The following is a 22,905-nucleotide window of genomic DNA, read 5'->3' as shown; positions in this document are numbered from 1 at the left end:
GTGTAATTTTGATTTTGCTTAATTTGAATACACAATGTATGGTCAATATCTAATTATTTTTATTAAGATAAGGAATACATTGCTCCTTAGTTGCACAACCATACACACTGCATAAAAATACTTAGCTCTAATGACCACATAATGTTTAACTAAAAATGTTATCATTTTATAGAGCAGCTCTATTTGTCGTTTTTGTGTAAGACTTTTGTCTCCAGTGCTCATTTTGGAAGATCCAAAATGCATCACTCCATCTGTCACATAATTTTAGTTATGACATGAAAATATAGCTTCTGCCTCAAATATGAAACGTGACAAAAATCCTATGTAGACTATCCAAAACAAAAACACACTCCTTTTAATGTAAAAGACACTGCATAAAACACAGGCTTCAGCTTAATAAACACCATCATTTCTGAGGGCATGTCCTGCATGTTGTCTGCAATTCAGTCTAAGGGAAAATCTGGCACAACTAAACAGATGGAAAAAATAATACTCGAGCGACACAGATTAAGGAACTGACATAGTTGGAGTGACTGCCATAAGGGAGGGTTATGTCTGGATACAGACAAGCATGCTGTTGTTTTCTTGCCAATACTCTGGAGTCTATTTTAGTATCCAGTGTTGTTCCTTCAAATTTAAAATGTATAGCTCTCAATATTGAAAAAGGACAAAGTATGGATTGTTAATTCAACAAATTAAACCTGGCACTTGACTGTTTAATATAATGGCAACTATTCCAGTATCATTGCTTTGGATGATTTATTTGATTCCAGCAGACCCCTGTGACCCTGTGTTAGGATATAGCAGGTTGGATAATGGATGGATTTATTTGATAAGACACCTGTTTAATAGGCTTTCAAAGCAGCTCTTCTGCTTGGGGAAAACTACTGTTCTGACACAACTTCACGCTTCTATGAGATAACAGTACATATTAAACTGAACTTTGAACTTTATTGGCAGGCAACATAGTTAGGAATTTCTGTGCTGTAATCATACACATACTGTAACATAGAATTAAACACAATATACAATACATGACACCATCATAACATTATATACAATAAACACAGATATATAAAACAATATAGTACAGTAGAATTGCACTCCAGCCCAGTAATATATTAGGCAAGTCCAATATAAAATAAAAAATTTATATTCAATTTAGTACTAGGGTGTTGTACCGTGTTAGCCATTATGAATGTAGTGAAAAGTCAAGCAAAATGATACCTTTTATTGGCTAACTAAAAAGATTACAATATGCAAGCTTTCGAGGCAACTCAGTCCCCTTCTAGGAGAACAGAAATCAGGAAGAGACAGAAGAATCAGAAACTGTGTTTAACCAGTAGGAAATAAACTGTTTCTATGTCTAGTTGTTCTTGCCTTCAATGACTGGTTATGTTTCCTCAATGGTAGTAACTGAAAGAGATGGTAGCCCAGGTGAGTGTGGTTGTTGCTTATATTTCCGGCAAGTTTCCTGATCCGGGATGTAAAGAGGACCTCAAAGAACTCCAGTTTCAATCCTACAACCTTTACTGCTGTCTGAATAAAACGCTGCAGTTTATATTTGGAGTGAGCAGATTATTTGCCATACTAGACTGTTATCGAGAAAGTGAAGATGCATTCAATGGCGGCTTTATAAATCTGTTCTAGCACTGATTGGGACTGTTGAAACAATTACAATTATTATTAATCTGATTTGGTTGCTATTATTGAAAAACTGTGCTTTGCTAGCTTTACAAAAATTAATACCCTTTCTTTAAAAGTGGAATTTAACAAAATGATTACCAGTATAAATACATAATTCAATTACAATTACATGAAGAAAATTAAGAATGCAAGTTGAGAAAAATTAGCAAAACATACTGTAGCATAATCTATAGGCAGAGATGTAATAGAATCTGACAATGCAAGAATAGCCGACTCTCATTTAATAATAAAATATTTGCCTGAATTACTTATCAATAGTTAAGTGTCCAGTAAACATATCCAGTAATCTGAATCAGCAATATACAGCTTCTTTAACTAACCTCCAGAACACAGTAAACATTTCTGTCAATGGAAGTGGTATAATCTGATAGCACCTCTAGAGATACAAAGCTAGATCAATACAAACATTCACTTTATCTTTGATAAACTCTGGCTATCCTTGTTATCAGTAGAACTATTTTAAAACACAAGATAAGCAAGAGTCAATTGGTTAACTGTAAATCTGCAATAACTGCATGCCATGCTACTAGAAAACGGTTAGCAAAGCAGGCAAGCAAAAAAATCATAAATTTCACTATACTGAACTGCCAAAAAACTTTTAAGTAACCAGGCGAATTGTAAAATCAAATTGGCAATCCCCTTTATAATTTAAACACCTGAAATGTGAGGCTAAAATACTATAATCTGAAAGAAAAAGCACCACAGTTTAGGATTTGTAGTCAGACTTTTGTACTGTACTCGCACTGAATGACGAATGGTTTGAGTAGTAAGGTGACAGAATAATAGGAAGAGTTGACAGCTGTTACATACCAGGTCATGGATGTGAAAAAAAATCCTAAGAAAGGATTTTTGAAGTGAAAAGTTACTGTGTTAATCCTTCACCTTTATAATATACAGTGTGTTGCTTTTTCCTCTATGGTGTCACAATGCAAAAGCTGCGTTTAACCACATTAATTGTACTATTGTTTGCTGCTGTATTTAAATTAACGTAAACTTCTTTTTTGAAATAACATCTGCATAAAGATGAAGCATTATTATTAAAACTTTTTATAGTACATAAAGGAGAAGCTTAAAAGTACAACAGTAAGAGGAACAATTCAGAAAACTTCTGACAACTTACATAGTTGCGCCTGAGTAGAGCACATGGACAAAACAGAGTACAAAGGTAGCGGCTACCCAAAACTGGAAACAATCCTGTGAATGACCACCACACCTTTCTATAACAAGTCCAAGGTTGGCAAGCGTGGAATGGAATGGTGAGATCAGTGAACAAATTTCATGGCCATTTTGTCAGTGAAAACAACAAACACGAGTGGTGACAAAATGTATGATGTATAATTTTTTTTCAGTGTTGATGAATTTGGCAGAAGTGCAGTGCACTTTAACTATATACAAATGAGCAAACCAGACTACAATGGCAGCGGACCCAAAGCTGCTATATTTTGACCCGAGTTCCTCCACTGGCTAGGGGTTCAAGGTCTCGTTTTATGTTTTTTTTTTTTTGTTCAGTTTTGAGTTGTTCAGATATTTTAATGTTACTTTTGGTTATTGTCTGCTTTACTTTCTATGCCTGTGGTACGCTCTATGTGTTTTGTGGGTGGTCTCCCAAGAGGCACAGCCACCTGCCAATCACCACCAGGAAATGCCATCTGCCTTAAAAATCTGGAGGGTCTTCCACAGTTCCTGACCATTCATTTTGAATGTGCTAGGGAACAGGTGAATATTACGTGTGTGGTTTTGCTGTGCTTTTGCCAGTTTGATTCTTTGGATTTTTACAGAGCGTCATGTACTTACAGGCATTTTGTTTTTGATAATCTTTTATTTTATAAAGATTCTACATGGCCATTTTTGTATCTAGTCAGGGCTTTTGATGGGATTTCCCCCTTCTACTGGACATTTTTGGAAGTGCCTTTGGGACTTACATACTTTGGGACTCCCAGACTTAACAACGGCATACATTAGCAGCTGATTCAAAAGAATGATCAATCCACCCTACTACAGTAGTACAGTAGTACTGTGAATGTGAAAAGTTTGCATTAGCAGTGTAAAACTTCTATAGTATGTATACAGACAAGCATGCAAAAGTGTTTCACCAGTAATATTCTATCTAATCCACATTCGTGCTGTTAAAAGGATTATTGTGGAAGCACACACTCATTTTGCCGGAGCCATATATAATGGGGATTTTCACAAACACACACAATATGCTAAATTACAGCCTGAAGGCAAGGCATAGACTCGTATACATAAATCAACATAGCATACAAAGACAAGTAAGTTGTTTCATTTCAAACATAACACTAATAAACTTATTTCACTCCAATTAACACTATGAAAATCTTTTGACATATTGAACAGAAAAAGAAAGCTCAAAAGGACTACTTGTATAATGAAATGTGCTTTTTCTATTAATCAGCAATCATCAGCCTCCTGATAGCTTGTCCTTTAACTTCAAATCAAAAACCAAGAATCACACATACTCACAGTAACAAACAAACAAGCAAGCTAGCATCAGTGCTGCTAGCTAGGGAGAACATGCTGTTAAGGTTCAGAAGAGACAAATATTTTAAAAAACAAAGATCAGAGCCAATACATAAGAAAATATAATTGACTAACCTATCCATTTACCAAGAAATCTGCCCTAATGCACACAAATAGCTGTGAACTCTTGCTAAAGAATAGCACTGGACATACTGTAAAATAAATCTTCACTGGACATTTCCTCCTCTGAAAATATTTAATGATTTAAAAATGTCATCATGCTACTTTATAAAGCCACTAAAATAAAGACACAGACAAATTGCCACTGCATTTCCTTCTGGTACATTGATGTTTACATACATTAGTAATGTCAATAAAACACAGACAGTACAAAACTGCAGTTCTCATTTTGGCTGCTGATTTATATGCAAGCTTTCGGTGTTTACTGCTTAATTAAAATTCTGAATATAAAATGCATAAAGCAAACATCTCAAAAATACGCCTAAAAATCCTAGCAGAATATGGATTCAATAGTACAAGAGGGCAGGGAGCTGCTTACAAAATGTCAGCTGTAAATGAAAGCCAATACTATTGAGAAGACCAACGTGAGATGAATTCAGCAGACTCCCAGTTAAGTAAATGTTGATAGAGGTACTGAGGAATGGCAAGTCACAACTATAATGGGTAGTGAGGGAGTTCTTAAAGCGATTCTGTAATAAACAAAAATCCAGTCAAAGGGCAATCCGACGTATTGTTAGCATGGTTTAAAACACTGGTTCAGTAAACTTAATTTTTGCTGGTTCAAACTAACTCACAATTTTTTTTACATTTCAACTTGACAAAATAATACTTACCTTTAACAATTATAGGTCGTCTTAATCAAAGACAGATGTATGCCATGTAAACTTGCTAGTGGAATTAAACTTTACCTTACTAAGCTTGAGGAAGAATAGATTCTTATCTAGGGATAATTTCCAATAATTGATTTGAGAAACTAATTGTATAATCCTGTTCTTAGCACTGTGTCAGATTAATCGCATTACGACAAAAGCAATGCTGCAGTCTTACTATATTTTCTTTAATATCAGTAGCAGTAACAAGCACTAAAGCCTTTCAAGTACATAATGAAGAAAAAAAAAATGGAGCCAAGTGAGTTTTAGTAAACCACCAAAAACAGGCCAGATGAATTAACACACCATTTCTAGGACATACTCTGCAAATAACTGAAATATAATTTGGTTTGCTAATCAGGAAGTCGGCATTTTATAAAACAAGAACGATCCTATTCAGTATAAATAACAAACCAAAAACTAAAAACTATGAAAGAGGAGAAAAAAACATTTGTTATATTTGGTATTTGCTGGACGTTTGTAAGCCATGCAATTTATTAGGGTTAACTTGTGTTCCACTAGACAATCTTTAAAATGACTTAAGCAGGAAATAAGTAACTATATTTTCTTAAAATGGTTGAAAACATGAATGATATATCACCGACATATGTTAATTATTTTTTAAAGAGTTTTCTAAAAATAAAACAAAGCAAAATTTTAAACAGAGTAAAATTTTCTTTTCTGTAAATACTAGTAAAATACTAATCAAAAGAATAGGCAAAAGCCCAATGAAATGTGTATGTTTTAAGTATTAATGGACAAAGCCACCATGGCAACTGGCTTGTTTTGACCATGTCACAGCACCTTGTTCAAATGTCTACCTAAAGATATGTGAAGAAGGTGACTTTGGCAAGCGGTTTCATGTGTATGAGCTGTAGTTGCTTATCCAGGTGTACGACTGTCATACTACAACTACCAAAGACCCTTCATTCTTTCAGTCTGTGTTTTGAAAACAGCACCCTTACTCCTTGTCTAGTATTTCTTTTGTTCTTAGCTGGCACACTGTTCTCATTACCTAAGGTTTGGACTTTGGAGTTGATGGGCCAGGACTTCATTTTCAGTGACCCAACAATGTTGCGTGGAAAAGAAGAAAAAAAGAAAAAACAAAAAAAAGATTTGCGTTTATACATATAAATGTTAGTTCTTGTTAAAGTCTGCTCGCAGAGGTTTACAAAAATGCTTTCATGAAGGAAGGAGTAACATCTTTCACTTTCTAATTTTATTAATCCTCATGTAACATTAATTGTATAGATTTCATTAAAAAATGTTAATGACACAATCTATTTTAAATGATAAATACTGTATATAAGGGAGAGAAATGCAGACACAGGCAAAAGTAAGTAAACTATATATTGATAATTACAGGAAGAAATAATATCATTATTAAAATAAAATGTATGTTTATGTTGACATTTTAATTCATTGCAAAGCAAATAAATTGCAAATAAGCTGAGTGCATATGGGCAGTGAGTTGGCATAGTGGTTAGAGTTGCTCCCACATAGACCCAGATATACTCATTACCAATTTCTCACCCAGTTGCTGCCTGCAGTTAAGAGTATATCTCTGGATTCTCTAGTTTTCCACTCATATCCCTTAGACTTGTGTGTTAAGTTATGTGGATATTCTAAACAGTTTTCACTGGATTCTGTGTGCATTGTGATGTGAAGATGCTTTCATTAAAGCCCAACTGTGCCGTTTTCTTAGACTATTTTCCATTATTTTATCTAGATACTAGCTATATTCCCTGTCAAAGAAAGGTAATACAAAATATTTAAAATATTTGATATATTTGTTCTACATGTACCCTGAGTGCCTTTCCTCTTTATCCTCATGTGTCTGAGACTCTCTTGACTGGTGCTCCTGCAAAGCCTGCTCCTCAAACTCATTTGAAGATGCCTTGCTCACCTCCTATCCCCATGTACACGTTTTGTCTTTGAAGGCAACTCTCAGTGCAACTCCTGCACCTTTACTCCTCCTCATGTGTCTCACGCTCACACTTCCTTGTGCTACCAAAGCTAAACTGACCAACCGGTTTACTCAGAGAGACCGGACACATACACAGACTTCAGAATTTTATTATATAATAGACAGATTTTACAAAGAAAAGGGCTCAGTTGCCCACCATATCAGTGTCTTAACTTTTCACTTCAAGAGGACAGAATTTACACCATACTGAGATACTTTGTTAAAAAAAGTATTTTAGTAACTAAAATGAAAGCTTAAATGATATAAACAGGTCAATTATGGTAGCTGGATGGGTTTCCTTTTATTAATTAAAGCTTCAAGGAGAGTGCCCATAATCTATAAGCAAGTGAGACTTACACTAACAACATCAGTTAGCTTGGATTAGATTTTTAAGAAGAAGAAATTATAGCGATTACAGTACAAAGTCAAAATTAACACTGACCTTTAGTGAGAACAGATACATAATAATGGAACTTGCTTTAGTTATTTATTTATTTTTTAAACTAAACACGAATACTTTAGTGGGTTGGTCCAAAAATCCACACGTGTCAGCTCCAAGGTTGGCCAAGGATGAGCGTAAAGGACAAGGGAGTCTAGTCTTGAAGAAAATGAAACTGATTTATTAAATTGCTGAAAATTTTCAACAGAGGCATACCGCAACTGTGTTGTCTATGGTGTTAATTTGCTTACTTTTTATAGTACATCTGTTCTTATTTTGGCATTCTTTCCATTGTCTAGCCACGAAAGTGATGCCCAGCTTGTGATACTCACACAGTGCAATGCATGACTTGGAATCAGATTGACAAAGCAGAAGCAATTCTGTAAATATTCACACATTGCAATCCAATTAAGGTAACAGCTCCAGTAAATGAGAAGTTGTGAGATGTTAGCAACGGGAGTACTTAAATATGGCATGCTGTCTACCCAAAGGTAGTGGCGAGTTGTTTCGAGACATAAATCTGACATTTAGGCAACAACATTACCTCCTTCTCCCCTTCAATAATTAAACTTACATTGCAAAGTAAACAATAGTGCTCTGACTCCATTCTTAATATAACAAGTTAGAAAATTCATGCTTTGAGTATTCAGGTACATTAGAGAACAAAGTTAACCGCTTCGAAAAGTGAAGCATTTTAATTGTTGTTTATTTCATTAAACAGAGAGAAAGAGGAGATGGACAGATGACATTTTTATTTATTAAATATGTTTATAACAAAGTGGCATATTCAAAAATAACAATTGTAACAGTCTGGGGATTTGCTCGGTGGCACCACTACCAACGTGCCACTCCTCAGCTGCAAGCCAGCACCCCTTGGCTTGCAAAGATGCCAAGACTCTTTCCCAACAAAATACGAGGGAGCTTGTGTGAGTGCGCGATATTAAGATGCGCTCTCTCCAAGCCCCACATTCCTGTGAATACTGCTGAACAGTTATATAGTACTATACTTAAAATACATGTTTTTGAATGACATTCTATTAAACTATGCAATGTGCCCAAACAAGATATTGGTATGATGTAGTTTTAAGCTTTGAATGTTGTGATAAAAATTAGAGTACTGTATTTATATAGTTATAAAGTTATATATTTAGTATACTTGTATGCATATACAGGAAACCAGAACTTTTTTTAAACCTCTGTCATCTTACTGCTTATCTCTGCACCATTTCAGGTTATTCATTGAGGTTGACCTGCATAAATATTTCAATAAAAACTGGACAAACTGGAGTGTTCTAAAACGTTTGACTGGTAGTGAATATCTGTGGCAAGCAAACAAGGTGACAGCAAGGTCCACTAAATGCATGAAATAAAAATTCATATGCAGGTCTTTTTTCTAGGTATGCTTTTACTGTAATTCCATTAAAATCTCTATTTTTTTTTGTTACAAAATGATACAATTTGCATTACTTATTTATCTGTCAATGTTATCTCTCTAAAAGTGACCCCCTTGGGGAGTTCAATTTGTTTTCTTAGACAACGGTTTAGTGGGTTTGATAAACATATTACTAAATTAATTCCATTTTCTTTCTCTCCTCAGTGTCTGTGGTGGCACAAATGATTGAACTTTGTATTCAACTGAAATTGTTGTTGTCTGCCTGTAGAGGTATCCTTTTTAAAATGCAGTAAACCAAAGTCAGTTCAAATTTGGAATTAAAAAAGATGCATCTTGTACATACTTCACATATTTTTGTGAACAAGGCTTGGGTTGGCGCTGCAACTGCAAGCATTTTAACCTAATGCAGGGCATGCCCCTGAATAGCTGCCCTGAGCATGGCTTGAACTCTTCAAGAGGTTCAGAATTACAGAGACACCTGAAGCTACTAAGAGTGCAGCTCCAAGAGTTTCTTACTTCTTTGTTGACCCCAGCAATCTATTGGCTGCCGCTAGAAGATGTTTCCAGCCAAGGCTTAAAATCCCCTTCTGGTCATACAGCAGATATTATTCAAGTATAACTGGTAGGAGGAAGAGATGCCAGAGAGCAAGCACAAAGGGTAGAAAGGGCAAAAAGTTGAAGCAGAAAGTATGGCTTTATGAATAACTGCAGCAGGCACTCCATAGGTTAGATAATGTAAAACTCTTAGAAGAGGAGTATGTTAGGGCTATAATACTATTGTTTTTTTTTCTTTATTAGTAGTAATGTTTGGATCTTCGGTCCTCAAAGAAAGGTGTTGCACGCATTCTCAGGTTACTCTACCAAGGCTGCTGCAATTCATCACCATTCAATAATACCACTGCACCACTATTCCTGACAGCTTTTAACTGGACTCAAGTGGAAGTGTGCTTAACAGGAAAATATTTAGATTGAAATAATGTACCTTTCACACAGCATGTCATCAAAGCTTTTTACAGAAAATACAAGAATATTAGTCAAAACAAAAAGAGAGCAATACACTTGAAAATTAGTGATACCAAACATTTAGAAAATATGTGCTAAAATTCCTCAAAATTACAAGTAAAAGCTAATAATGAATCAGGAGAAAATAAAAACCATCTGCAAACATTACCTCCTGGGAAATTATACTGCTTATATAAAAATTTGATTGTCATAAAACAACCCCAGTTTTCTGTTTCTTACAAAAGTTCTACAACTAAATACCTAAGAACAACAAAAAAATCAAGTTTTATTTTCCATAACAGATCAAATTCTACTAACTTTTTTTACAACAATGCAGGCATCACTTATAATAATAATAAGAAGGCAAGCAGTTGGAATGGTTGTCTCCAAACCTGAACACAATTGCAGAAAAAAAAAAAAAAAAGAGTTCCTGGCAATTAAAGTCGGACAGCAATTGAAAATATGCTTCTTTATAACATGGCAGCAAAGAGTAGTATTGTGTGAGCTGGTGTGAAAAGATATTTTTATATATAATTAATTGTGGTTAATTGCATCAAACAACATACACAACATCTTAAAACATACAATTATAAAATTAATACATAAGTCATGAAGTAAATACACACTGAATCTCAAAATGAATGTAGAATCAACACAAGTTTAATCTTAAACAATGACCTTGATCCTGAACTTTTAACAAAACACTACTTGAACATGTACAACCTGAATTTGAATGCCTTCCTAAAACGCAAGTTGAAAAGAGGGCAATAAGAAAGCCAGGCCGATGTATTAATTATTAAATTGGCACAGCATATGAGACACAGATGTGTCAAAGTAAAAATTAAATGATCAAAACAACTGTAGACTTTGAATTCACTGCTGAATACTGATTTAATTGAAATAATAAACAAATCCCTTAAATGGGAATACATTAAAACTTGTGCTAAAACCCTGCAAATACTATCCTCAATCGTTAAACATCTTGATAAATATACTATACACAAGTGTTTTTCAACTGGTGCACCATGGAAATAACAGTGCAGTGCTCCTGTGGCCAGACCCGAGAGAGACATGCTCCTCAAGTGGTTGACACCAGTCTAAGGAGGACTGGACTACTTGCAGAAGCTGACATAAAAGCAGCTCCATGATCTCTGTTTTGCAGACAAAGCACTTAGAGGACACTTTAGCAGCCAGGAGATGTGTTGCGGGTCCATCTGCCTGGGTGCGTGTTTGCCAACGACTCTTACAGAGCCGAAGGACAGTGGGCATACGAGTTGCCTCTGAACCCGGTCCAGTGGAGTGAGGGAGAGAGAGGACCCCCAGTATGAGTGGGCAAAGGGACGAAGCAGCTGGAAAATGCATCCAAATTGCTCACTAAGTGCTATGTCTACAAACGGCAATCTCTGAGCTGCTTTGTTTTCCACCCCCTGTCCTGACTCTTCAGACAGATATAATGCTTTCATGGTTGGTAGATTTGTAGTGTGCCTTGGGATTTTTTGGGTTACAAAAATTGTTCCACCACAGAAAAGCAGTTGGAAAACACTGCTCAACCTACATTGTTGCTCCTGGTATGCTAAAAAGATCTCCGCAGCTGCAACCTCACTTAAAAACTGACAGTGTGCATTACTTGAATGGTTATGTTGCATCCTTTTCATAATTTAGTGAACATACTGGCATACTGGAATAATGGGTAGGGATAATCATTGCACTTCTATTTCGCTGAATTTTGTCGTTGTATAAGTACAGTCAGCACTGGAAGTTACCTGGCATAGTGGCAAGTTAAATACTGAGGTACTAGATACTTATTTTGGTTTTAGTGCCCCTCAAAGATACTTTTTTTTAGCACTTATGACAATGATTCGAATCTTCTTATATAAACATAAAACAGAAAAAAAAAAAAAAACAAAAAACTTTTCTCTAGCACTTCACCAGGACTGCACCTATCCAAGCTCCTTCCTCCCACTCCTCTTCACATATGTCAATATGTATAAATTAAGAAAATGAACATCAGTGGTAGGTGCTGAACTGCGTAATACAAAAGTTTAAACCTGGATGTGAAAGTAATTCTTTAGGTACATATTTAACCTATTTTTGTTTCGTAATAATGTAAAAAAAATTTAAAAATACATGAAAATGCTGTCCTGACCAAAGCACTGTCAGGAGGCATTTGCCTCATTGCCGGCCCTGGATGCAACAATATTGTTTAATGCATTAAACAGGCCACATTAATTGCATAAGTTAATGTGTTAACTTTGCAAGGCTTTTTATATATATACACCCACACACACATATATACATACACACACACCCACACACACAGTATGCGACAGTATAGGTGTCAAGATTGTTTAAAAAAAATGCGACACCAAGAAAGAAATAAGATAAAATAAGCAGTGAAAGTGCAACTTGTCTGTACTAAAACTACAGAGGACCAACAACAGTTAGTGCGACTTCCTCACAATTCCAGTGTCCCGAGTTCAAATCCTGAGCCAGTCTCTGTCAGAGCAGAGTTTGCATATTTTTCCCATATGTACATATTCAACAGCTCTTCCAACCTAGCTCTACAGTTTTTGTCCTACATCCCAAAGACTTGCGGATTAATAAGTATAATGTGTCTCAGTGTAAGTGAATGTAGCTGTGTGATTTTGCTTTGCAATGGATTAGCACTCCCTTCTGGGTTAGCTCCTGCCTTAGACCTGATGCTGTTCAGTTTTGGATGGATGAAATAACTTATGAATAAAAAAGACCTTCAAAGTCAATAAACTATTACTCTTCTCAGTAATGAACTGCTGTGCCATTTTTTAAAGATTTCCTATCCCCATCGAAGGTAAAATGCCCCAAACCAATGAATTATTAACACCAGCTAGAATTAGTTTGATTGATTTTAAACTGCACTGCAAGCATGGCTTCTCGGGCTTATGCTGTATGCAGATTTTTAGAAGTCTTTATGGAGGCAGTATTTTTATATCTGTAATAAAATGAAAATTGACAAGTATGTGAAAGAATTTTAAGTGATGGAAGTGATGCTGTACAGGCTACACACAATTAACTCTTGCCTGCAACACAGTCATTTAAAGAAACATGCATGTCTGCATTGCTTCATTATGTGTAACTCGATACAATCCATAATACAATATTAATGAAGGTAAAAGATAACTTTCTGAAAAAAGAATTAAACTGCCATACCCTCAAGCAACAAAAGTGCTACATGGGTGAGAGAAAAATCGGAGCATGATTGTGCTCTGTGGAAATCAGGATGGAAACAACAGTCAGACCAAAAACATATAAAATTTGCATTAGTTAATCCTCTACAGTCAATAATATTAAATACTTTTTACATGCACAGTGTAAACATACAAAGAGTACTTAGTGTTGAGCAGGAAAAGTAGCATGAAACAAAAAGTCCTTTCTGGCAAAAGAAAGCACACATGGGTCACTAGTAAATCTGTACAGACTCAGATAATTTGTATAATGAATACAGTAATCCCTCCTCCATCGCGGGGGTTGCGTTCCAGAGCCACCCGCGAAATAAGAAAATCCGCGAAGTAGAAACCATATGTTTATATGGTTATTTTTATATTGTCATGCTTGGGTCACAGATTTGCGCAGAAACACAGGAGGTTGTAGAGAGACAGGAATGTTATTCAAACACTGCAAACAAACATTTGTCTCTTTTTCAAAAGTTTAAACTGTGCTCCATGACAAGACAGAGATGACAGTTCAGTCTCACAATTAAAAGAATGCAAACATATCTTCCTCTTCAAAGGAGCAAACAAATCAATAGGTCTGTTTGGCTTTTAAGTATGCGAAGCACCGCGGCACAAAGCTGTTGAAGGCGGCAGCTCACACCCCCTCCGTCAGGAGCAGAGAGAGAGAGAGAGACAGATAAAAAAATCAATACGTGCCCTTCGTGCTTTTAAGTATGCGAAGCACCGTGCAGCATGTCCTTCATGAAGCAGCTGCACAGAAGGTAGCCAACGTGAAGATAATCTTTCAGCATTTTTAGACGAGCGTCCGTATCGTCTAGGTGTGCGAACAGCCCCCCTGCTCAATCCCCCTACGTCAGGATCAGAAAAAGTCAGCGAGAGAGAGAGAAAAGTAAGTTGAGTAGCTTCTCAGCCATCTGCCAATAGCGTCCCTTGTATGAAATCAACTGGGCAAACCAACCGAGGAAGCATGTACCAGAAATTAAAAGACCCATTGTCCTCAGAAATCCGCAAACCAGCAAAAAATCCGCGATATATATTTAAATATGCTTACATATAAAATCCGCAATAGAATGAAGCCGCGAAAGGCGAAGCGCGATATAGCGAGGGATCACTGTATGTACAGTGCTGTGAAAAACCATTTTCCCTCTTCCTGATATCCTCTGTTTTTGCATATTTGTCACAATGTATGGCTTCATATTTTAGACAAAATGTACTATTAGTTAAAGAGAACAGGAGTAAATACTTCAACACCATTCTACAGTAAGTTGTAACTTAATATATTTAAGTAATACTGTTATCCAACACCTGTATTGCCTGTGTGAAAAAGTAATTACCTCTAATTGATAATTGAACTCAGCTGACTGACTGTTGCCAGACCTGCTGAATCTAAATCTCATCATGTATGGTTGACTACCCCAAGAGTGAAGTGGTCCTCACAGTTTCTAGAAGAACACTATGCCTCAATCAAACAAACTTCTGAAAGAGATGAGTAAAACAGTTCTTGAAACTTATCAATCAGGGAAGTGTTAGAAAGCCATTTTTTTATTCCACCAAACCACAGTGAGAGCCATTACAGTATCTACAAATGAAGAACATTTGGAACAGTGGTTAATCTTCCAAGGAAAGACTAGACAGCCAAAAAACAGCAAGACCACAGAGTGACAGTAGACCCAAGAACAACACTCAAGGATATACATGACTCTTGACAGCCTCAGCTAAGATTAATGTTCATGACTGTACACTAAGAAAAAGACCTTGGAAAAAATGGGATTCATGGAAGAGTAGCATAACAAAATCCTCTGGTATCTAAGATCAGAATCAGTGCTTGTCTCAAATTTAAAAAGAAACACAGGATGATCCCCAAGCTTTTTAAAGTAAAGTTATAGAGAGATGATCTCTGGACAATATGGGCAATACAGAGTTCCACAGTAAGAAACCCATGTCTGCAATAAAACATGGGAGTGTAATGGTGCGGAAATACTGCTTTGGAACCTGGAAGAATTGCCATTATTGAAGGAATAATGAATTGTGCACTTTATAAGTGTGTATGGAGAATGCCTTATCATCTGTCCATGACCTCAAGCTGAAGGGTACTGTGTTATGAAGCAGGACAATGACCAAAAACACAAAAGCAATTACTGAAACTGAGTACCCCAGGTTTTGGATTGGCCTAATCAAAGTCACGATCTGAGCCCCAATATAGAACCTGAAATGAACAGTTCATGCTTGTAAACCTACTGATGTGTCTGAATTATTGCAGTTGTACAAAAAAGAATTGGCTAAAATTCCTCAAAAGTAATATGAAATACTGATTAAATTATAGGAAGTGTTTAATTGATATTATTGCTGCTGAATGTGCTGCAACCAAGTACTGAAAATACAGGGAAAAATTACTTTTTCATATGGGTAATAGGCATGTTGGATAACTTTGTTCAATAAGTAAAGAATCTAATGATTTAGATACTGCAGTGTGTGTTCAATCAGGGTCCTTTCCTTTAATATTGCATTTTGTCGAAATGTCTGAGGCTATTCATTGTGTAAAATACATTAAACAGAAGATATTTAGATAGGGAAAATACTTTGTCACAGTAAAAAGAGACATTAAAATCAAAATCCAGAGCACTTCCTCAGCCATTAAGTAACAGGAGAAGCTATATACAGTATTAGTTATATGAATAATTTAGTCTAACCAAAGCTAACATCAGATACCAATAACAGCACATTGCAGACAGATTCTTTCTTTGAATACCCAGAATTAGGGACAAGTATACCAAAAGGTTACAATATATTACAAAATGTCTCATTCTTTCTAGCTACATAAAATGTTAGAGAAAGTAATGAAAATGAAAGAAAATGCATTTTTAACAATGTGACCAAAAGGCAGAGAAGCACATATTTATGGCATGTCAACTAGAGTTACAAGCGCATTACAAAAATGGTGATTGACTTCTTTATATACAGTATGGTGCAAATAAATTTACTGCAACACTCAAGCATCCAATACTCCTATTGTCTGGTAAGCCCTTCCTAATTTGTCTTTATCAGACAAAACAATATAACAATATAATGAGCAAGATTTAGAAAATACCCTGGGCTTGACTACATAGGCTGTATAGCATGCAGCAAATGCAGAATGCTATATAGTTTGCATCTTCTGCTTAAGTCCAATGGCATGAGAGGCAGGAAGGTCTTCTATTGCAATTTCTATCCAAGGTTTGATACAGATTGAAACTGATTATACTTAAGAGCTTATTTATTGAAAAAACTACATACCCATGAAAAAGACTATTATAGGTCTGTATAATGAAGCGCTGCCAAAGTATACAAGATCTTCGTATCTAAATGAATGCCAAATTCAGTGCATCTCTGATAGTAAGTCACACAGAAAATGAAAGTCAAACAGTATCCACTAATACACTAGAGTTTGTAGACCACACCGGCAGGTCCACATAAGATGCCATAATCCATGCATTCCACATTCTGCCATGAGTGCAAACAGGTATGCACATGAATGGAATAGAGACCTATGCTGTGTCTGTACGTTCAAGCCCCACATTCTGCCATGATAGGCTCTGGCTCTTTGTACCCATGTAATGGAAAAATGTGATTCAAAATAAAATTGGACAGATATATAGACACTAACTGATTTATGGCCAACCAAGTCAAAGCCATTCATACTTATGGCCCAAGGGCCATAGGAAAACAATAGGATCATAATGTACTAGAAACTGTCAAAACCAGCCACGGCAGGTTGCAGAGGCCATGTGCCATTTGTTTGTCACATACTTGTGTGGCAGCACAGCCAGCCAAAGAAAGAGCTGCAGAGATACAGTAGCAGCTTCTCGGTTGTTTTCTTTCATGTACTGATGCTACAAGCAACGAATGACCACAAACTAGCAATCAAGGAAAAAAAAAAAAAAAAAAAAAAAAAATGACTGCACTCAAAGTTGCAATTTCTGGGACACTGGTTGGCCATGCCACAGAGGTTGGGAGCATGCGCTTATTACAGTGCAAAGCCACCACAGGTCAAACCACCTGGATTGGCACTAGAGTGCTGTTGTGCAACAGGTGACACCACAGCACCACACTGGAACAGTGTGATTTAAAAGAAGAAAAAAAAAAAAGTGGCTGGAGTGCCAATTCTGCCACCAACCCCCGAGTTTTCTCTGCAAGTTGGATGCAGGTTAACGTCATACCCTTGCTCAAGAGGCCAATGGAGTAGAGTTACTTCTGGCGTTTACAGGATTTGAATCACAAATCACTTGCCTTAGAGACATGCAGCATTTTTTTTTTAATTCACTCTTCATGCAGCTTGCAAGTCTTTTTTGCAGATGGTTCGCACCTTTAAATGCATTGTATATAGTAATAAATCTTTTGGGTTTGGCCCGAATATTTGTGCATGGATCAAACTACTGTATACCAATCCAGAAGCTTCAGTTTGTATTAACAACATTTGTTCAGACTACTTTAAGCTAGAACGTGGTACCAGACAAGGATGCCCCTTGTCACCACTGCTGTTTGCAATCGCCATTGAACCACTGGCAGTTCACTGTCGAAATTCCTATCAGATATAGGGGATTATCAGAGAAGGACTGGAAGAGAAAATTTCTCTACATGCAAATGATATGGTTTTATAAATATCAGACCCAGAAAACACTGTGCCTGCAGTTTTAACAGCACTCACAGAATTTCAAAAGATATCTGGTCTTAGAATTAATCTGAATAAAAAGTATACTCTTTCCAGTGAATTCACAAGCATATAATATTAGATTAGACAGCCTACCTTTTACCATAGCAGATCAGTTTAAATTCCATGGGGTAAATATCACAAGTAAACATAAAGCTCTTTATCAACAAAATTTTGCCGTCTGTATGGAAAAAATTAAGCAAGACTTGCATAGATGGTCAACCCTTCATCTCACTTTAGCCGGAAGAATTAACGTTGTTAAGATGAATATCCTTCCTAAACTTCTTTTTTTATTTCAAAACATTCCAATATATATCAATAAATCATTTTTTAAACAGTTAGATTCAACAATAACCTCATTCATTTGGAACTCAAAACACCCACGTATCCGAAGAGCGACCCTACAAAGACCTCAGGCAGAAGGTGGCATGGCTTTACCTAATTTCCAGTTTTATTACTGGGCAGCAAACATACAAGCCATTAAAACCTGGACACAAAAAAATGAACATACACAGGCTTGGTCCACAATAGAAGTAAAATCCTGTAGTACTTTTTTATACTCCCTGCTCTGCGCTCCAATAAATGCAAGTTATCGCAAATATACTAATAACCCAATTGTGCTTTACTCACTTAGAATATGGAACCCACTTAGAAAGCATTTTAAGATGGAAAATCTTTTATCCGTGGCACCTCTGCAACAGAACCACCTCTTTCAACCCTCGCAAACATATCCAGTTTTTAATACCTGGAAAAGTTTTGGGATTAAAATGCTCAGAGATCTTTATATAGACAATATATTTGCATCTTTTGAACAATTACGTTCCAAATTCAACCTCCCAGCTACACATTTCTTTCACTATCTTCAAATTGGAAATTTTGTTAAACAGAAATTGCCCGATTTTCCTCACCTCGTACCCTCCACCATGCTGAAAAAAATACTGCTCAATTTCGAGGAATTAAACACCATTTCCGCATTATATAAAATCTTATTAGAGTCCCTACCTTTCAAAGACCCAAGAGGACATTGGGAAGAAGATCTCTTAATCAATATATCAGAAAATGAGTGGAAGGTAGCAAAGCAGAGAATTCACTTGAGCTCCATATGCGCAAAGCATAGAATTATTCAACTAAAAATTATATATCGAGCTCATCTGTCTCGCTTAAAACTGTCCAAAATGTTTCCAGGGCAAGATCCAACCTGCGAACGCTGCAACCAAGCTCCTGCCTCACTGGGTCACATGTTTTGGGCCTGCACCAAACTAACATCATTTTGGACAAAAATTTTTAAGTGCCTTTCAGACAGCCTTGGGGTCACAATCCCTCCTAACCCATTAACAGTTGTGTTTGGTGTTCTTCCAGATGGACTTGAAGTGGAGAAGGACAAGCAAACGGTGATTGCATTCCCTACACTTTTGCCACACAGACTTATTTTGTTAAATTGGAAGAATCCTAACTCTCCTCTGATAAGTCAGTGGGAAACCGATGTTTTATATTATTTGAAACTGGAAAAAATCTAATTCTCAGTTAGAGGATCTGTACAGAATTTTTTTAAAACCTGAAAGGATCTAATCAATATTATTTTAGAATAAGAGAAATAACTATTACCGCATTTAATTCCCTTCTCCATTTTTTATTTATCTATATATATTTCTTCCTTTCTTTTGTTTATTGTCGCCTTATTAAAAAGCCCTAAGCAAATCTCCTTTGGCTAAGCTCTCCTTCCCAGGGGTGGGGTTTGATTTGTCTTCAATTTTTTTTTGTTATAAATTGATCTATTTGTATGGAATGGTTACAATAAAATTAATAAATAAAATTTAAAAAAAAAGTAATAAATCTTTTGTTATTATTACTTTACTGGGTCTCATGTTTTCTGACTGTTGGAGGGGCCCTTTAAGGCTTGTTTTGATCAATGCTGTTCCACATGGCTAATTCTTAGGCATTCAGCCTGCACTGTCCTCCATTACACTGACAAGGCTTGTGGCTGGCGAGAGTTGGAAATTAGTTTCAGCTTCTTCGCACTTGCAGTTAAAGTATGCATAACGGTGACTCACACCAGACCCACAGAGCGTCAATTTCAATAAACTGTACACTTTGTGGCTGACATATGGCCAATTTGACATACAGCCAAATGGATGGTCCCAAATGGTGCATGACTGTATGTTCAAGGCTCCTTTCTCTTAACATTTTTCTACTTCTGGTATTAGTGCACATTGTTTTCTGAAATACTTTGTAACAAATATTGAGGGTTGATATTCCCTGTAAAGTACATAAAAGGTGATCTTGTGGACAGCTTTATTTCCTCATGGACCAAGGATCATGGATTCAAATCCTGCAGCTGTTCACTCCTTGTGTGCAGTTTGGACTTTCTACTTCTGTCTGCAAGGGTTTTTTTTTCACAGTTAATCCTACATCCCCAAAGACATGGAGTTTAAGATAATTGGGAACCCTGTTTGTGGTGGTAGGTATGAAAGTGAGTGGCCATGAAATGGAGTGATGCCCTGTCCAGTACTGTTTCCTGTCTGGCTTCTAGTGCTGCCCCGAGATGTTATGCCTACAACCCATAACTGGGTTTGGAAGTGTTGAGACTATTACTGTATTACTGTATGTTACACTGATTCTTCTCACTTCACAATGCCACAAATCCAGTATATAACACTGTAAAAATCAAAGCTCTGGGAGAGGGAGCTAGTGAGCCAAGAGAGTTAGCCAGCCAGTCAGCGCACTCTGAGGAGGCCATCCTGGATTAGCAGGTTAGGAAAATGGATGGATACATATGTACATTTATTTAAAAAAAAACACACAAATGTACATGCCTTAAAATACAATGTATGTTACCTCTACAGTTACAAAGAAAAGGTGTGCTCCTTCACCACCTGTGCCTTTTTAAATACTTAAAATATGAACTGGGGCAATTTACTGTAAGCACCACAAAACCAACCCCACTTACACTGTTACTTTTACTATCGTAATTAAATTTATTGAGAAAACAGGCTCACTTGTACTGTTTGTGGCCTAAGGACATTTTACTACAAATCATGCAAAAGTAACACTAAAATATTAAAAAACATGCAAGTGCAAAAAGTCATATTACCTGTTGGAGTCAGTCAACTGAAGCTAAATCACATCTGAAAGAAAAGAAGAAAAAGACTGTAAGAGCACTGTTTTGATGTGAGATTTTGCATATAAGTTGATAAATATTTTGTATGTCTTTATTTGTAACTTAGGTAAAGCAATGTAATATTAGTGTTACATTAGTGAGAAGCATTCATGTTTACAACATCACCCCCACTCTCCCTCCAGAACTGAGTCTCTTTGAATTTTACGGCAGGATTTGGGGGAAGTGCCTGAAACAAGTTTGGTAAATGTTTCTCTGAAGTCTCTCAACTCCCACACAAAGCCAGGATGCCTAACTGCCAAGCTTTACCTTAACACCTGGTTTGGAGGGCAGGTTTTAAGATGTTCTTTGCCTCATTAGTCTGATGTATGGCTGTTTAGAACTGTCTTGTATCAAAAGCCTTTAAATACCATGACGCCCTATTGGCTGTAGGGGTTAGACAGAAAACCCATAAATTTGCTTGCTTATCTCACCCTCTCTCTCTCTTACAAAACTGCTGAATAATAATAATAATAATAATACATTTTATTTATATAGCGCCTTTCCCATGCTCAAGGGAATGACCATCTCACACCATGAACTGACAAGGACAACACAGTGAAGAGCACAGCTCGGCAGCCATATTGAGACAGGCAAGCGGCCTGTTCTGAAGAAAGCTGACCACCAATGATGCCTTAACTAGAGACATTTTAAAGTAACTAACAAGTCTGTGTCCCACCTGAAACTACACATCACCATTTATCAGGTTGTATGGTTGCCAATATTCAAATGTACCTTGCATAGTGTTATTATTTATGAATATTATCAATAATACATTATTTTATGTGCAACTTAAATCCTGCTTGTCTTTTACTACACTTAATTGCCTGAGGTTATAGATGTAGAAGGGAAGGTGGAGAGAAGTTATATGGTACAGTACCTTATAAACAGTGGTACGTCTGTGAGATTTGAGGCATTCTGACAAAATATTACTCTACCAAGATAAAACAAGCACCTTCCAGTATAAATACACACCTTGCGTCAAAGGATGCAAAAGTGGCAGAAACAAGTGGCAGATGTATGCACCTAGTACTTCATTTCAAGGCAGGCCAAATAGTCTTAAGTTTCTTATTAAGTCTAGTCTCTGCAGAAGACATGTGTGATCTCCTTGTTTTGGACACAAGCTAAAACTTACGGAAATATATTACAAAGAACAAACTGAAATCTATTTAAAAATGTAGTAAATATAAATGTTAATGGGCGACTTCCTTACAAGGGGAGGAGGAGGGTGACACAGGATGGGATTGGCTGCAATTTCCTGTTCTCTTTGTCCACGTAGGCCGTAAAACCAATGACATTGCTTTCTAAATATTATCTTTTCAGATTTTACTGATGCCAGTAAAAGCATGTGATGAGATTTAAACCTTTAAAAATGTGCAAAAAATGAATTTAATTAAAAATAAGGTGTTCATTTTTTTTGTATTTACTCAATTCAAAAAGTAAAAGTTAAGTTGACTGCACCATACTATGGTACTAAAACATCTACAACCTCTTTATATATTTGTTTGGCTCTATTAACGTCTCTGTTACTTGTTCACTGCTTGCTTCTCTTTGCATTAAATGTATCAATTCTGAAACAAGGTTGTTACAACAAATCAGCTGTTGGATTCACCAGACCCTGGATTTTCTGTTACATATTTTGGATGATTTATGTGAAGGAGAAACCAAAGTTGGGAATATAAAATAAATCCCACTTCTTTCTTTCTTTCTTTCTTTCTTTCTTTCTTTCTTTCTTTCTTTCTTTCTTTCTTTCTTTCTTTCTTTCTTTCTTTCTTTCTTTCTTTCTTTCTTTCTTTCTTTCTTTCTTTCTTTCTTTCTTTCTTTCTTTCTTTCTTTCTTTCTTTCTTTCTTTGAGCAGCAAACCTTGATTACAGGTCTTCTCACTGCTTTCTGGTCTTAATTAACACCCTGGGTCCTGTTTTGCCTTTGCTTTGGTTCTTATTAAAATATGTAAAATAAAGTTGTAAAGCAGTAAGC

General features: G+C 36.2%; 1 protein-coding gene across 4 annotated transcripts in view; it reads right to left on the bottom strand.

The window, feature by feature from the left end:
- Positions 1–22,905, bottom strand: part of LOC114659349 (protein PHTF2-like) — a 198,821-nt gene that overhangs the window by 148,726 nt on the left and 27,190 nt on the right. For 2 of the 4 annotated variants that reach the window (XM_051923729.1, XM_028811803.2), the window contains exon 2: positions 20,866–20,899. The exons of 1 other annotated variant lie outside the window; for it this stretch is intronic. The gene's annotated coding sequence lies outside the window, so the exon portion shown is untranslated. Of the gene's footprint in view, positions 1–4,323; positions 4,343–20,865; positions 20,900–22,905 lie in introns of those variants that run through there. One more of the 4 variants, XM_051923725.1, reaches the window with a different exon arrangement.

This window comes from Erpetoichthys calabaricus, chromosome 1, assembly GCF_900747795.2.
Source record: "Erpetoichthys calabaricus chromosome 1, fErpCal1.3, whole genome shotgun sequence".
In the NCBI taxonomy this organism is placed as follows: Eukaryota; Metazoa; Chordata; class Cladistia; order Polypteriformes; family Polypteridae; genus Erpetoichthys; species Erpetoichthys calabaricus.
Note: the sequence above shows the minus strand (reverse complement) of the source record. Positions and strands in the feature narration are given on the sequence as shown.